Raw genomic sequence first — 19,402 nt, 5'->3', positions numbered from 1 at the left:
ATACATGACTCAAGAAAAGAGCATAGTGTTGTATCGACCTTGTACAACCGCATGACCTCCATGAGCCATGAATGAGGCACTGAATCATAGGCCTTCTTGTAGTCTATCCAAGCAGCCGTGAGATTTTTTCTGTTTCGCCGAACCTGTTGGCAAATAGCAGTGTCTATGAGGAGAAGTTCCTTTGTACCACGAGACCGGGCCTTACATCCATTCTGTGTTGGGGCCAAAATATGATTTGCATTTATATGCATCGTTAATTTTGATGACAGAATGGATGTAAATTCATCATTATTAATAGTTTGGCCAGAATATTTTTAGGCAACCTATCATTTTTCAAAGTACTAAATTCGATATTAAACACTTTTCATCCAATAAATAGATGGGTAAAGGTCGTTTCTAATACGGATCTTGTAAATTTTTGGCGGTAAAAGGATCGGATAGAACCATGCGAACGAAATGTATGTTGAGATAGATGGGTGGTATGAAAATAATAATTAATAATATAGCTGACGCCACGCGGTTTCACCCGCGTGGTTCCCGTTCCCGGAATACGGGGATAATATATAGCCGTTCTTCCTCGATAAATGGGCTATCTAAAACTGAAAGAATTTTTCAAATCGGACAAGTAGTTCCTGAGATTAGCGCGTTCAATCAAACAAAGAAACTCTTCAGCTTTATAATATTAGTATAGATAATGGAATGATTAATATAAGAAAAAATGTGAAAGTGGCGCTAGTGATAGAAATTTAAGAGTGGCATGGTGTGATCTTGTCAAGTCCCATCACATTACAAGAACAACGTTAAAATTGCAAGTAGAAGGACCCTAGATGAGAGGAAGGCCAAAGAAGAGATGTTGGTATAGTATTTTTTACGCAATGTTACTTATAAATTAATTATTATTATTTGAACAATAAAAAGAAATTACTCACATCTGAATTGGTACAGTCTTCAAATATTTACTAAAATAGGAACATTATTTTCATGCACTCACCTTCATTGTAGGCACATTAGGGCGTGGTAAACCGGCTGAAAAACTTGCTGTAAATATCTATACTATTATTATAAAGCTGAAGAGTTTTTTTTATTTGTTTGTTTGATTGAACGCCCTAATCTCAGGAACTACTGGTCCGATTTGGAAAATTCTTTCAGTGTTAGATAGCCCATTTATCGAGGAAGGCTATAAGCTATATATTATCCCCGTATTCCTACGGGAACGGGAACCACGCGGGTGAAACCGCGCGGCGTCAGCTAGTAGCTTATATTTTTACTGTTTCATTGTCGCGGTCCGAAATAAAGCATATTCACAGTTGACTATTATTATTGTCTAGATGACGCCACGTGGCTTTACGCGCGTGGTTCCCGTTCCTGTGGAAATACAGGGATAATATAAAACCTATAGCCTTCCTCGATAAATGCGTTATCTAAAACTTAAAGATTTTTTAATATCTGACCAATAGTTTCTAAATTTAGCGCATTCAAATAAACAAGCAAACAAACAAACTCTTCAGCTTCATAATATGATATAGATATACGTACGTGTTATACATATACGTATGAAATAACGTGTTAGTTGACGCGTTCTGAAGTAGTTTTATTAGCTTAAAAAGTTGTTTTATTGGGAGAGCTTTAGTCAAAAGTGAATATGATAATATATTCTACTATTTAATTTATTAATTATATTTTTAATATAGTTTTACAGAATATGATTATTAACACTCTTATAAATCTCTATTTGCAGGTAAAGGAAAGCACCTTATCAGTTAGCGTCTAAAAATTGCTGGAAAACTAGCCCGTTTGCGAGGACCAAGTATTATTGCAATATCCATATGTCTCTGTTTATAGTGGGTAAGATAGCCCAGCGTTTAATTGCATTTCATATTTCAGAAGCTTCCTGAGTTACGACGTCTTTTGCTGTTGTATGCATTCGGTTTTATGATCATACATCCCAGGACGTATGGCCGGAAGATAATTAAAGTGTGTCTGTAGCTTTATGTTGTAAGAGGGAATGCATGAAAATAAGAACCGACCTGAGGATTTTTTTAAAACCTTTTACTTGTTATTACCCGACTGTAAGAAGGGTTATGTTTTACGCGCGTATCTTGTATGTATGTTTGTATGTATGTAATATTCTTTATTACCTCATATCTTCCAAACCGTTTGACGGATTTACGTAATTAATATATCGTTAGATTTGTCTTAATAACCCAAGTGTTCTTAGATAGGTGAAATTAAAAAAAAACCAACAAGACGACTGTGAGAGTCTGTAAATAATGTAGACGAAAATCATTCTATTCAATATAATAGGTCCAGACTGTTTTCTAATTGCTTTCTACACTTCTGGACTGAGCTTGTTTTTTTCTTTTCAGTGTTTGTATAATTTATGCAGTCGGGTTTTTTTATTTGTTTAATTAATTTATTTTTTTGTTTTGTTCTATAGATTTTTGCTATAGGTGTGGATGACTTACTCGTATTTACCGCTAAATTAAATCCACATTCTAACGTTTGGATTAAGTTTTGTTATCGTCAGTGTAAACGCAATAATACGTATAGTTTTAGCAGCTTCAAAGGTGGATTTAAAAAGATGAAAATCAATGTCCAACGTTTCAAAAGTGCTTGTAAACTAAGCCTACTTAATAAATGAATTTTGCCTTTAACCCTACAAACAACGTTCTCTAGTGCGTGACTCCACTCAAGGTCATTCTCTGCCATTCTAGGGTCTCATTTAAAGTTTCATTTGTTAATTAAGTTGTCCTGACAAATATTGTGAGTCATAAGTTTTGTTCGATATTAGTTTTCTTATATTTGTAATCACTTTTGAGTCCTATAATAGGCTATACAGCCATTTGAAAAATACTTGTATACAGAGAAATACTGAGTCAACAAATATAATAATCTTCAACGGCGAAATATCATTGATTTTATAGTAGGTATTAAGTCTTAAAACTATTGTTTAAAATTCAAAGCGATAGGGAACCTTGCACGGAAGTGGTTTCCTAATCAAGGGTCAGGAATTGGAATTTTAAATGGGCCACGACCACGAACTGCCCCAGCCTTGCCTTTGACGTTGCTCCTACTACGGTTATGTTTTGAAATTAGAAATGCTTAAACGAGTTTGGATCGAGAAGGTTGTATATTACTAAAATTACTTTAGATATACTTTATATCCAGTTGCTATTTGTAAAAAAGAATACAACTCTGTTCCCTACCAAAAGACTAATGTGCCCAAACTGGCGGGGCAGGCAACCAAATAAAATCTGTCTGCCACCGAGACGGCTGGTTCTTCTTTCAAATAGTTGCTTCTGTATGGCTGTTCCTTTGTACATTAAGCTTCCAGAATCCTATAAAAATATGCCCCTAATAAAGTTTAGGCGAATAATCTTCTCCATTTTAAATAATAAGAATTATTACAGTGTTGACGAGTACATGAATGACAAAATTTTGTAATGTATAAATATTGACGTTTTAGTATAATAAATTATTGTTAAATACTGTAAATATTTGCACGCTGATATATCAGTAAATTGTGTTGGATTTTTTTGTCTATAGTGTAAGAACCATTGTAACCCACAGTTTCAGCAAATAAATTATTATTAGTATTATTATCCAAACTATTAGTTAACCAGTCAGGTATATTTTTAAATTGAAATTATTTCAATTTGGAGTACTGAACATGTTTTTAGAGTGACTACTATTGTTTAATATTATTATTAATCTTTTTCCCTTAGATACGTTATAGATTGGAGTAAGTTAAATGGTAATAATATAGTAAACAAATTTTTAGGTTACCAATAGATATTGGTGTCAATTTCATCAAGATCGATTGATTTTATCAAATTTTTTATTTATTTTTTTTTTTTATATATTTTTTTAAATTTTTTTTTTGCTAAAATAAAAAAAAATTACATTAATGACTGACATGTCAAAGCACAGTCTAAATAAGTGGGGCTAGAACTTTTATGAAAACTTGCGAACGGGTTTTTTTAGTGAGGTAAGTTGTAAGGAATATTTTTTTTTAATTTTTCCCCTTAGATAGAGGATAAAGATCATGATATATAAATATAATTCCTTTATAGAAACAAACACAGAATTTAATGCCACCAGAGTTACCGGCATCCACTAGTAATTTTATTACAGTTTTAAATTTTAATTACTAATTAAATTACGTTATTTCGACATCGTATTCGTAGCTCTTAACGAGCACGTAGTATGGGATGCCCGGAAGGTCGACCCTTTGTCGGGTCAGAGTGCAAAATTTACGATTTTACTAGATTTACAACACTCATAAAGGATTCAGCAGATAGACTTTACTTTCCAACTTTAGATGACCCTCGTGGAAGTTAACGCGACCCGTGTATAGTTGGGGTAACTTGACAGTTATTACCCCATGTCTAAAGGCGTCTTTACATCAGTGTTATGCTGGTATTAACTTGTCTAAAGGTGTCTTTACACAGGTGTCACTGCACTGCTGGCTTATTCATTATTTTGGAATTCCTAACAACAACTTATTAAAATTAACATCAAATGAAATAGGAAATGTCATTAACCTATTGCATGATATCCACGAAAGGTTGTCAGCACCGGATGACATTTTGTTACATAGAATCTCAATTTCATATATGTCAACTAACACATTTAAAAGTTAGTGAATTAGCCTGCTGGTGTTGCCATGTCTAATTTGTACATTAGTGCGGTGCGAGTTTTATGCTGTCTAAAGGTCCAGGTTCTATCAACTAAAAATCAGTGCTGTATGCACATTATATTTTGTATGGCTCGGTACAAGCAGCATATTGCTGAGCTGTTACCTTATATAAATTACTTTTCTTTCTTTCTAAAGGCGACTTTTTAATATCATTGTAGCGCTGGTATCGCCATGTCTAATAGTGGTTGTACATGAGCGCGGTGTTAGTATTGCCTTGTCTAAAGACGACTTTACATCAGTGGTGAGCTGTTATTGCTTTATCTAAAGTCACCTTAATAAAGTTCTGTGCTAATTTACCCGTCTGAGCAGCTTTACATCAGTGCTGTGCGGGAAATATCTTGTTTAAAGGCGTTTTCTCATCTGTGATGTACTGATATTGTACTGTATTCAGACCAGTAAATTATGAGTATTGAGTATTAGGGTTATTATGTATCTCGGTTTAGCATTCAAATAATGAGTCACTACATCGTTTTTCATCATATTTTTGTTTATACAATCATCTAACATAGTATTTTGAACGAAATGACATAAGTATCTACATTTTACGTAAAGTGCCTGTAATATTGAAGTAGCAATTAGTAAGATTATTTCATCGAAAAACGGATATTTACGTTTCGTTGAAATAATTGTGTTAACTGTTATAAGATCATAAAACAAAAAAATCACTGCCATTTAATGTAAAATGACGTAGACAATTTAATTTTGTTGAAATAACTATGTTAGATGATCACAATTACGAAAATACAATGAAAAACGATGTAGTGACTTACTATTTAAGTGGTACACCCTGCAGGACTAGAAGAATGACTTATTGAGTGAATGAATCGAAATAAACAAAACTTTTTGTGCCAGATCCAGTCCGATGAAGTATTTTATACTTATTGCCAGAAATAAGCTCAAAATTGTACCCAGGACTTATTGATTAACATTTGTGCCAGATCTTATCCAGGAAAGTATTTCATGATTATTGGTGGCAAAAATAAACAGAATATACCCAGATGTACAAAAGACTCAGGACGTATTGTCGTGCTTCAGACGTCCTGCAAAAATATCATCTAATACAAATAATGAAATTGTAAGAGAAAACCATTTGCTAAATAGAAAGATCTCGCAATACAAAAGACTTTTGTTCCAGTATAAATAAAAAGGAGACTATAATCTAGCATTAAACAAATTAACCTTCTTATATAACGTATAACGGTCTATGGAATAAAGGCAGAACGTAGGAACTTGATGCTAAATACGTTAGTGATGTTCGATTATAGTCTTGTCGATAAAAAAATAAGTAACAGTAAATAAATTTATTAAGCCAATGCGAGACACCTGGTACATATTTTATAATTTAAGCATAATGTGGCGGAAGTTTACCAGACTATCGGCTTGACCTGCCGATTAAAATATATCATAACAATAAAAAACAAAATGGCTAGAGAACTTGTCACTTTGAATATTATTGTAGGTATGAACATATAAATTTTACTCAAGATTTTTAACAGCTAATTTCTTGTATAAAAAACTATGTACATAAGTTAACTAATAGTATAAATCTGCAATTGAATAGCTAATAAAAATAATATTGGTTGTTGACGCAATTGTCTGTTTAAACGTTTTGTTACTATTATGATGTTAGTTATCAAACCAAAACCACATAAATTCAAACTTCAATCCTTTCGAACCCTGCAGTCATATTTATTCTACTATACACAATTTATAATAATGTAAAAAATATGTAAGCAGATCAATTAACGATTTAAAACAAACATTATTTTAATATATAAATGCGATATATCACGAAAACTCCTTGACGTACGTTAATGCAGGATTCAAAAGGATTTAAGTTAAGAGAAGGTCAAAGATGAAATTTTACAGTTGGTAGATGTACGATAAGAACTGATTTTGCAAGAGGACCTTGATGGTCTGGCGGTGTAACTTCGTCCGCGTTTAGACCTATGAAGGTCTAAGCCTCCATATGTCTACGGGCGGACTAAGTCGCTAATTATATGTTTTATTGTTTTATTTGTGTATAGGGATATTAAGTTAATTTTATTACAGTATCGATATCGACAACAGATATTATTCCAAGGGAACATCACTAGTTGTTTAAAGGCTAGTTTATTGTAGGTAAATTAGATTAGTCCCATCGGATCGGGCTGGGCGCGCTAGCTACGGTATTATAACATTAAAGAGCGTTTATGAATAGCTGGAGGTTTTAAATTTCAATTATTTTAATATACAGCGGTTTTTGTGGCTTCTGACCCTGTAGTTGTTTCAGTAGTTGGCGTACGTGGCTTTGTATCATAATATGGGATAAAGTGCTGGGTCGGGCTATGAAATACTGATCTTTTCTTTCTTTCAAGAAATTATCAGTAGCCCGGGGTTAGGAAGTTGTTCGGACACCACCTTGCATCGAAGAGCAAACTACACTACGTCATCATCATCATCATAATTAACCATTAACCATATTTGGCTCACTGTTGAGCACGAGTCTCCTCTTAGGATGAGAGGGGTTAGGCCTTAGCCCACCACGCTGGCCCAATGACTTTACACACCTAGAGAATTAAGAAAACTCTCATGAATGCAGGTTTCCTCACGATGTTTTCCTTTACAGTTGAGACACGTGATATTTAATTTCTTAAAATGCACACAACTAAAAAGCCCCGGACCGGATTCAAACAAACACCATCAGAATCAGAAGGTTAGAGTTCATAACCACTGGGCTATCACGTGTGACCTACACACCTGCCTACTACGTACACCTACTCGTAATGCCGTTGGTTTCTGTTGTTATCACTAAAATATGAACCTAGGACATTTCACATATCAGTCATCTCTTTAAACGCTGGGCTAATTTAATGATCCATTTAACTAGAGTGCCACTTCTAGTATCCATTAATTATTCTAATTTATGCAAATGTCAAGCAAACTGAATGGGATTCTGTTATGGGCCCTTATGTGCCTTTATCGCACCCATATCTTACCTATATCGTACCTATATCGTATTTATATCGTACCTACATCGTACATATATTGTATCCATATCCTACTTATATCGTACCTACATTGCACCTATATCGCACATATATCGTACTTATATTGCACCTATATCGTACCTGATGTAAGCCAAAGAAACTTGCATGCAAATACCTTGAACGAATGATCTCTCATCATCATCAGCTTATTTTAGACCTCCCTGTTTACATGAAGGGGAGTATGGAGCTTTTGGACCTACCACGCTATCTATATCTATACTAATATTATAAAGCTGAAGAGTTTGTTTGTTTGTTTGTTTGATTGATTGAACGCACTAATCTCAGGAACTACTGGTCCGATTTGAAAATTTTTTTTACTGTTAGATAGCCCATTTATCGAGGAAGGCTATAGGCTATATATTATCCCCATATTCCTACGGGAACGGAAACCACGCGGGTGAAACCGGGCGGCGTCAGCTAGTACCACATAATATATTTAAAAAATACCAATATTTAGTACCTCTCCAAGTAATCGGAAAACACAGTGTTAGGAGTGGGTACGATAATAGTCCATCGGACAGCGATCAAGCCACGACCTCAGTGATGAGTCCTAAAGTGTTCCTTTACCATTTAGTTTTTGAGGCTTTTATTTGGATGCCAATGTTTTAATTAACGGCACTACCAGATGTTAGCGACCGCTAACTATGGGCCTCATAAGAAGGCTCAACAGAGTCACTCAGCGATGAAGCCAGCTGAGCTTGGAGTTTCTCTGCGTGATCGAATCAGAAAAGAATAAACAGGATATCCGCAGAAGGATATAAGTCACAGACATAGCTCAGGGCACGTAGTTCGAAGAGCCGGTGGACGTTGGAGTCCCAAGGTGGGATGGCGACGACACACCGGAACGCGCAGTTAGTCGTGGTTGGCAAGTTACCAGCCGCTGGATGCTGGCGGCTCGAGACCGTGTTGTTTGGAAGTTTATACATGCCCAACGACCAGCAGTGGACGTCCAACGGCTGTGAATGATGATTATCAGGTGTTAGTGACTAACCGGGGCTGACAGCTTAACGTTCTCTCAGAGGCATGGTAGTGTAACAATCATTTTCCTAACTCCGGGCTTAGAATTTCAACTGAAAACTTGGAAGAAAGTAAATGCAGTATCTCTTGTAGTATGATGTATCCGATTCCGGATTCAAACCCAAGACCTCGAGCTCCGAAAACACATAGGCTAACTATATCAACTAGACAGTACACCAGAGAAAGTATAAAACCATTTTAGGAATGAACTATCTCCATTCTATATTTAATATGATAGTCAAGTTATCGATAACTAGAATCTTGGTCCCATGAATTCTTTGTACAATGGAATATATAAACAGGCATTTTATAGGGAGGTATGTTATTATCGTGATAAAGAATCGATATTGCGGTGAAAGTCGTAAAAGCGACGTAAATCGACTAAGCACCGATTGTAGTCGATAAAATATCAATACGACGATATTATCGTTCTGATTGTAGAGCTATCGATTGTTGATAGAGAGGGGATATTTTGTTAAAAAAAAGAATAATTTTTATTTTGCAGAGTCTCAATTTGACGACCTCCGTGGCGCAGTGGTGAGCGCGGTAGATTTACAAGACGGAGGTCCTGGATTCGATCTCCGGCTAGGCAAATTGAATTTTTCTTAATTTGTCCAGCCGATTCGTTCGCGTACTGAAAATGCGGTCTGGCTGGTGGGAGGCTTCGGCCGTGGCTAGTTACCACCCTACCGACAAAGACGTACCGCCAAGCGATTTAGCATTCCGGTACGATATCGTGTAGAAACCGAAAGGGTAGTGGATTTTTATCCTCCTTCTAACAAGTTAGGCCGCTTCCATCTTAGATCACTTACCATCAGGTGAGTAGTCAAGGGCAAAGTTGTAAAGAATAAAAAAAAAATCGTGGTGAACAGTATATTTTATAGATATAAATTTTAAGCCTCAGTTATTAACTGTTTTATTAACTGGAAATATGGAAATTACTTTAACAACAACAAGGAAATAATTAATAAAATGAAATAAATTAAACGGAATTATAATAATAAATGAACACGTCTAAAATGAATATGAAATATGGCATTCTGTCCTCAGAATTTGTACATTTTAAGCGACGAGTAAGTCTAGTGTGAATTTAAATTAAATTCATTATTTTACTGATTGCTTGTTTGCATTAAATGCAAAAATGTAAATAATAAATAACCTAAGATATATATTATTTCTACTGAACTAAGGCAGGTGAACTGTTTAAAAGCTTAAAACTAATGTTTTTCGGTTTCATCATTATCAAACCATATTCGGCTCACTGCTGAGCTCGAGTATCCTCTCAGAATGAGAGGGGTTAGGCCAATCGTCTTTCATCGTTCGAGACACATGATATTTCCTACTAATATTATAAGCGCGAAAGTTTGTATGGATATTTGTACGGATGTTTGTTTGGATGTTTGTTACTCTTTAACGCCGCAACTACTGAACCGATTTGACTGAAATTTGGAATGAAAATACATTGACACATAGGCTAATTTTCATCCCGGAAAAATCCATGGTTCCAGAGGGATTTGTGAAAAACTAAATTTCACGCGGATGAAGTCGCGGGCGTCTGCTAGTAATTTCATAAAATTTGAGGTGTATGCCCTTGACCGGATTCGAATCTACACGCTCCGGATTCGGAGGCAGAGGTCAAATCCACTGGACTATCACGGTTTTAAGGTTTACGGGTCAGGTTCTTCTAGTTGTATACCTAATAGGAAAATTTCCATTTTTGCATTTCGCCAACTATTAAGCATACATTTAATTTAAAACAAAAACTTATTCACACATCCTATTGTCATGATGTCATGATCATTAGGTATCAGCATACCTTACTACTATAGGAACAGACTTCACTTCTCAAAGGAATACTCCCTATAATAGTTCTATTGGAGGAATTTTCAGTGACAATGTCTTAACTTTTTAACCATAGAATTCCTAAAAGTACTCGTAGATCTTTTGATGGAGTCTATCCATCACATGTGATGTTTATAACTACAACTTTCGGTGTGAGATCGCTTTTCCCATACCTTGGGACGCCAATATCATACTGCTGGTTAGCTTAAACCATCCCTCGTCAAAAACTATGCACGTTACATGTTTAAAGTTGCCCGTCTACTGCATTTTACAGAGCGCAATAATTTTAAATTTTACCTTGATCAAAAACCCTGTGTCAGCCACAGAATATGCAGATATGGAATCACCCGCATTTTCAGTACGCGAACGAATCGGCTAATAAAGAACTAAATGAACTGTCGTCCGTTTTTAATGACGTAATCGCTTTCGGGGTGAAATTTTAATACCGTATACACCCCGCAAGCTCAGCGCGCGAATAAAGAGTCGGCATCATAGAGTATTTAACTATGGAGATACATCGCACCCAAATTCACCAACAAAACTGACTGTCGTTTTTTGAGGGGGACGAGGTAAACTCACACATCGAAAATATTTAACACCAATAAACATATTTTGTGTCCTTACACTACAACTATAAATTTGATTCGATACACTTATAATATTACAAAGACTAACAAAACACAACTTGTATACTCGTTACAGAATATTCGAATACTTGATCGACTGAAGAATCAATTGTGTTTAGATATTGTTTTAGTACAACATTGATTTAATTAAGTTAGAAATATTTGCAAATGAAACGTAACTTCATCTTTTATTAAACAAGAAGCTGTTGACCGTTTTTTATGCCATTCAATTACACGACAAAAACAATTACATTAATGATTAATGAACCATCGATTCTATAGAGACATATAGAAATAGTTTTTATAACCGCGTTAGATCATTGATCTTATACTTTGACAGCGGGGTAGATTGTAGCGAGGCAGGTCCCTATGTAATTCATCTGAGACGGGCATTCATTAATACGGAATTATGAAAACAAATGAATAAATTAATACAACGTTGAATGTGCCGTGAGGGATTGAATGAAACGGGATACATTTGTAATTTGCGCCTCTCTTTTGTTTGTTGTCATGGCTGTGTTATTTGATTAAAGGCTTTTGTTTTGGATGTGATTTAATGATTTACGAGTTGTTTTGTGAAAGTATTGGATTTTGATTCCGACGTAACAAATTAATTGACTAATGGATTTGTGAATATAAACATACAAGCCGACGCGTCGCGATTTCACTCGCGTAGTTCTGGTTTCAGTGAGAATACGGGGATAAAATATAGCCTATGACAGTCACATATAACGTGGCTTTTATTGGTAAAAGATTATTAAAATCGGTCTAGGGATTATCCCCTACTACACCTACCACAAAGCTTTTTCCACTTCATAACATTTACAGACTAGCAGACGCCCGAGAGTCCCGAGACCTTTTCGCGTCAATTTCTGTTTTACAAATCCCGCGGGAACAATGGATTTTTGCGGCATAGCCTAAGTCTAGTCTGCTCCAAAGTCCAAATTATCTCTATATTAGTAGGCTTGGTACAATAGTACTATACTGGCCTCATAAGAAGGCTCAGAGCCAGGCCAAAGCAAGGCTCAAAGCCAGTCCGTAAGCCAGATGAGAGGGAGAGAGAGAGAGTAAGGCCAAAGAGCTGTCGTATAAGATAAAAAAATATGCGTTTCCCATAGAAATAGATTTAAAAAACGCTTTCACTTTGACATGAAATATTACCAAGCGAAACCTCGGTCAAAGCTAGTATATCTCTATAAGCAGCAATTAGGCTTACGTCCAGGCTGTAGACGCTACAATTAGTGCTCGGAGGAAAGCAGGAAGGCTATTACACACTAATTTCCCAACGAGATAATTCGAGCGGAAAACTCAAACGGAAACTATACTACGGTACGGGGTTTTCGCGAATTAATATCCTTAACATAGATCCATAGATCATAGAGATTAATTTTATTATAATTTTTGTTGAGTTTTGTAATAATCGGGCTGTGATAGTCCAGTAGATACGACTTCTGCTTTCGATTCGGAGGGTATAGGTTTGAATTTGGTCTGAGGCATGCACCTTCAACTTTACACAAATGTGAATTTTAAGAAATTAAATATCACGTGTCTCAAACGGTAAAAAAAAACCTCGTAAGGAAACCTGTATACCTGAAAATATTCTTACGTGTGAGATGACTGAAAATCAGCACGGGAGAATCAGCTTGGTTCTACTTTACAATTAATGTGTATAGAATCAATCATCTTCTATTTCCCTACACTTATGATTAAAATTTATTTTTCCAATTTTATATGGGACTAAATGCGAGATATACCCTTCAAAATCGGACCACACAGTAAAGTTACGCGTGTTCATACATAAAAAAATATATATATATCGAATTGTTAACCTTCTCTCGTTTTTGGTCAAGTGAAAAGACTGGCTGATGTAGATTATGTGAGTCATAACAGACATAAAATAATGAATTCCAATTATAAATTCCACGCCAACGATTCCAGCAATTGTACTTTCATTTTAATTGGAATGCACTCAAGTACTTGGATTCCATTGAAGTCAAGTAACGGCTGTTTTTGCAGACGGAGTGTGGGGGAAAGGTTAGTCGTTGGTGTCAAGTGACATTTCGTTGGGGTGACAAATTGATCCTGCTCAGTGGGGTGCGGGGTTTCAAAATCATAATCAGTCATTCGTCGCATAGTACAGCTATTTTTGGACTTCTTCATTAATTTCCCTCGAATCCTCAGCTCCTAGATTCATATTTAAGTAAAAGAAATCAGGACTCCTCCAATCAACATCATCATCATCATCGTCATATCAACCGATGGACGTTCACTGCAGGACATAGGCCTTTTGTAGGGACTTACAAACATCAGGATACTGAGCCACATGGATCCAGCGAATCCCTGTGACTCGCTTGTCAGTCCACTCTGAGCCTTCTTCTTATCATACTTAGCGACCAAGTCTCGGAACCATAGGTCATCACTGGCAACACGCACTGTTCGAAGACTTTTGTCTTCAGGCACTGAGGAATTTCGGACGAAAAATGTCGCGAAGTTTCCCGAATGCAGCCCAGCCGAGTTGGATTCGACGGTTCACCTCTTTCTCGAAATTGGACCTACCTAACTGGCTCATATGTCCTAGGTATACGTATTCGTTTACAATTTCGAGTGCAGCGTTCTCAACTATAACTGGGTTGAGCGATACAGCATTGCATATTATTTTCGTTTTGGCCATGTTCATTTTCAGGCCCACCAAAAATACTATATTAAATTACTACCTAACCTATTATATATAGAATTTATGTCTAATTCTTGAGTGCCTGAAGACAAAGTCACAGTATACATTACTCTGACAAAGTATTCGAACAGTGTGTGTTGCCAGTGTTGACATATGGTTCCGATACTAGCTATGGCCCTCGACTACCGGGACAATAATAGTTGACACAGCATTCCTTCACACACGTAGAGAACTAAGAAAATTCTCAGGTATGCAGATTTCCTCATGATGTTTTTCCTTTATCATCTGAGACACGCGATTAATATCTTAAAATGCAATTAACTAAAGAACATGAGAGGCTATCTATCTATGCGCTGGACTATCACAGTTCTATATGTGATAAACATAACCCTCCACCGGCGTTGGATAAAAACAGTCATCAACGCAATGTGTATCGCATTAGAAAAGCAGACATAGTAACATTTACCATAAAGGATCGAAGTAGAAGGCGTGGGGCACGAAACATCCCACATCAAATACACTCCGACAACTTCACACAAGCACATTGTTTAGTTTTAACACACATATTTATATCTATATCATTATTATTTTGTCTATGTAGTTTATGATTCCTCTCAATTTTTATATTGGTTAGGCTCTGTGTTTTGACATTTAAAAATCGTGTGTGAATCTGTGAAAAGAAAAGTGTCGGTGCAAAAAACAGAAATGAACGGTCAACGGAAAAACTTATTTAAACCTTCTCATAACTTTATTCTAATACTTTAACGGGATCCCGGGGACTATAAAACTCAAGTTATAGTGTGATAAACGACCTTAACTAAGTTTTCTTTCACTACGCAAGAAGCGCGTCTATTCATCTTTTTGGTAAGTGTACGTAGTTTATGTATTAATGTATTTCGATTCACCGGCGGAGCACCCCAGGCTCGATTTTGACTAAAAAATAGCTAAATATAAAACATTGGTCCTTCGAGTCGCGATTGTTATCGAAATTTCGGTAACAAACTTGTCAAATCGTGTTCGGGCGTGGTTCGCCATACAAAAATTACTTTGTCATTCGGACGTTAAAATTCAAAAAATTTACATAAATTACTGCACACAATTATATTATAGTTACAGGTATATGTTTATCATATGGAATTTAGTTTATAAACCCCCTTTTATGTATGGATGTAGTCTATTATATTACATATTGGTAAAATCTACATAACTTATACACTGGGACACAATAGTTTCTTTCACATGTAAAAGAGCATCGGAAAAGCTCATTTTACAGCTATTTCACAGTCTTAAGAGCATCGGAAAAGCTCATTTTTCTTAAGAGCATCGGAAAAGCTCATTTTACTTTGGCATTAAAATTTAATTAAAAGTGTTATCATGGGTAAAAAAGTGATGACCAAGGTGCGCTATGAGATGGCTGTTTCAAATATTGAGTGTATTTATACACTTGCTCAGGATTTATTAGAGTCAGAGTCAAACAAAGTCTTGTTTAAGACCAGGTGTTCGGATTTGGAAACAATATTTCAAGATTTTCAGGAGTTGCATGTACAATTGGCATCGGATTCGGGTACAGATTTTGATTATGAGGAACATATGAATAAGTTTAAACAAGTAAATAATTACTATTATGTGGCTAAGGCTAAGTATGCAGAGGTGTATCAGTCTTCGGAGCTGCCAAAGGCTAGTTGTTCAACAAACACACAAACAAATTCAAAAAATAATATAATTCTTCCAAAAATTCAGTTACCAGTTTTCAGCGGCAAAATAGAAGAGTATAGCCATTTCATGGACTTATTTGAGGCTATGGTGGGTAATAATGGTGGGTTATCAGATACCCAAAAGATATTTTATCTAAGTGGGGCTCTTAGTGGGGAGGCCAGGAGTTTGGTACAACACCTGTCAATGGTAGGGGAAAATTACAGTATATTATTAGAAATTTTAAAAGCTAGATATGGAAATAAGAGATTGCAAGCAGATAGATTGCTTCAAACATTGTTATCGGCACCTCATCCGGGTAAAAATATTGGGTCACTTAAATCATTTTTAAATTTGTTAATTGAGACCACTAAAGGTTTAGAAAAATTAAAATTTCCAGTTTCAGAGTGGTCCTATTTGCTTCTATACATAAATTTAAATAAAATTGATAATTCTATGAAGAGACAGTTTGAAGATAAATTTGGTTGTAATGAAGACTTGCCTACCTTTGAAAATTTTATTAATTTCTTAACAAAGGAGGTTCAGATTTTGGAAACAACTGAATCTCACAAAAGTTCAAATTCCACTAAGGTACATATTTCATATTCTAATAGTCAAACTGAAAAACAGTCCTTTTTGTGTGTTTGTTGTAATGGGTCACATTATTTAAATAAATGTGAAAAATTTAATAAATGGGATGTAGCAGCCCGGAAACGGTTTGTAATTGAAAAAAGGTTATGTTTCCGTTGCTTCCATAAACATAATATTAATGATTGTAGAATAAAACTAACTTGTGGAAAGTGTAGCTCTAAAAAACATAATTCATTAATTCACTTGGACGAGGGGTCAGTAGGGAGCGGTCCTACTGGCAGTTATTCAACTCAACCGGAGATGGTCCCGGGTGGGTCAAAATTTAATTGTTCAAGTGAAAGGAAGCCTGAGGTGTCTAATTCTTTACATGTAGGTTCGGTTTACACCAGGCGCAGGGTTTTGTTGTCTACAGCCATAGTGCATGTGATGGATAAATATGGAAAAAATCAGGAGGTTCGGGCCTTGTTGGACAGTGGTAGCCAAAGTACTTTTATTACTGAAAGGTGCATGGCTCGTTTAGGTTTGCGCATTCATAGATCTGCTGATATTGATATTACAGGGGTCGGTGGCAATATATTGGCTGGATGTAAAGGTTATGTCACATTGAAGATTTCCCCATGTCATATCAACAACCCAGTGTTAGTTACTATGGGGTTGGTATTGAATAAAATAGCAGATGATTTGCCTAGTTCATCACTACCTAGCCACTTGTTAGATTGTTATAAGGGTATTAAATTGGCAGATAATCAATTTAATACAAGTAATAAAATTGAAATGCTCATAGGAGCTGATCTCCTCGGAGATATTCTATTAGGAGGTGAAATTATAAGACCTGCTGGTTTACCATGGGCTATGAACACCATATTTGGATACATTTTACAAGGGCCCATCCAGGATACTAAAGAAAGCAAATCAAGAGTGCAGACATATTTTATTAATACAGATGCTTTATTAGAAAAGTTCTGGGAAATAGAAGATATACCAAACATGTTGGAGGATCCCAAGGATAGGGAGTGCAACTTAATTTATGAAACAACTCATCAAAGAGATGAAACAGGAAGATATGTGTTGCGTTTGCCTTTTTTATCAAATAAACCTGAGTTGGGAAGTTCTCAAAACCAGAGTCTCCGAAGATTTTATTCCATGGAGAAAAGATTACAGTCAGATCATGTGTTAAGAGACAAATATGTTGAGTTTATGCAGGAATACCAGAAAATGGGTCACATGGTACCTTTTACTGGAAATTTGGATAGTCCTCATTACATAATACCACATCATGGAATTTTTAAAACAGGTTCAGATAAAATAAGGGTAGTTTTTGACGCAAGCCTTGCAACATCATCAGGATATTCTCTTAATGATTGCCTCCATGCAGGTTCAAAATTGCAGCATGACGTCATGCAGATTATTTGTCGGTTTAGACTTCATAAAATTGCCTTTTCTACGGACATCCGGATGATGTACCGTATGATTAACATTCATCCTGAAGATCAAAGGTACCAACTTATATATTGGAGAGATACACCTGAGCTGCCTTTGCAACTCTTCGCATTAACAACAGTTACTTATGGTATGAAATGTAGTCCGTACTTGGCTATAAAAACTTTACGTCAACTGGCTGATGATGAGTCCTGCTCAACCAAAGACAAGGTAGTTCTTGGTGAAGCTGCTCAGGTCCTTAAGACTTCGGTATATATGGATGACATTTTGGCTGGTGCGTCAGATATTCAATCTGCTCAACAATTAAAAAATGATCTGGTACACATTCTTTCATTAGGTGGGTTTGAGTTGCGCAAATGGATGTCAAATGAGAAATTATTGTTAGAGGACATTCCTGAGGAACACCAGGAGAGACCCCATGTGTTTCACGCGGATGGTCCTGGGTTTATAAAAATTTTAGGAGTACAATGGAATCCGGTAGCGGATAGTTTTAGTTATAAAACTGGAGTGGACGGAGGAAAGGAATGGACAAAGCGAGCTATACTGTCTGTGTTAGCTCGCATGTTTGATCCCATGGGTTGGATAGCCCCGGTTATATTACAAGGAAAAATTTTGATGCAACAGATTTGGATGCAGAGATTATCTTGGGACGAACATCCACCAGCAGATATTTTAAAGGAATGGAATTTGATTGTCAACAACTTGTCTTCTGTGGAAGCCATTCAAATTCCAAGATTTGTGTTGACAGAAAATCTTATACACTGTTCATTACATGGGTTCGCTGATGCTTCTGAGAAGGCGTTTGGAGCATCAGTGTATATTAGATCAGTTGATAAATACGGACAGGTCAAAATTGGGTTAATGATGGCCAAAACCAAGGTGGCGCCTATTAAAACTAAACTCAGTATACCTAAGTTGGAATTGTCTGGTGTAGCGTTGATGGTTAAATTGTTAAAATATGTTTTAAATTGTATCCAGGGTAGGGTGACCATACATGATATTTTCGGTTGGTGTGATAGCAGCATTGTTCTTTCATGGCTTAAAATTCCACCTCATCGGCTTCAAGTTTTTGAAGGCAACCGAGTGTCCCAAATTCAAAATAGTGGTTTAATAATAAATTATCGATACGTTCCCACTGAAATGAACCCCGCTGATATTGCTAGCCGTGGTTGTAAGGGGCATGAACTAGAATCTCATCACTTGTGGTGGGGTCCTAAATGGTTGGCAGCCAATATGGATGAATGGCCTGCTAATATTGTAAACAAATCGGTGGTTCCTGGTTTACGCAAACAATATATAACTTCTGCTTCCAATGTAGCTTTTGTATCCGACATTTCATTCATTTCTCGATATAGCTCTTTTTCCACTTTAATCATGGTAGTTGCCTTTTGTATACGCTTTGCGCATAATTGCCAAAATCCATTAAAAAGATTTTCGGGTCCCATTACCGTTAAGGAACGTAATGATGCATTAGAAAGGTTGATTCGCTTGGTGCAGTCGGAAGCGTTTGCAAAGGACATAGCTTTAATAAACAAAAACAAAACTTGTTCCACTGGTTTGAATAGATTAAAACCTTTTATGGACAAGTCCGGATTACTACGAGTCGGTGGTCGACTGGAGCGATCCAGTTTGCCCTATGAAGCAAAGCATCCTTTGTTGTTACCAAAATCACATGTATTAACTTCCTTAATTATTGTGCATTATCACAAATTATATTGTCATATAGGAGCAACTGCGTTGCAAGCGATATTGCAAAAACAGTTTTGGATAATGTCGGCTCGTCAAGTTATTA

The sequence above is a fragment of the Bicyclus anynana genome, chromosome 18 (genome assembly GCF_947172395.1).
Source record: "Bicyclus anynana chromosome 18, ilBicAnyn1.1, whole genome shotgun sequence".
Classification (NCBI taxonomy): domain Eukaryota; kingdom Metazoa; phylum Arthropoda; class Insecta; order Lepidoptera; family Nymphalidae; genus Bicyclus; species Bicyclus anynana.
This window is presented reverse-complemented; position numbering follows the sequence as displayed.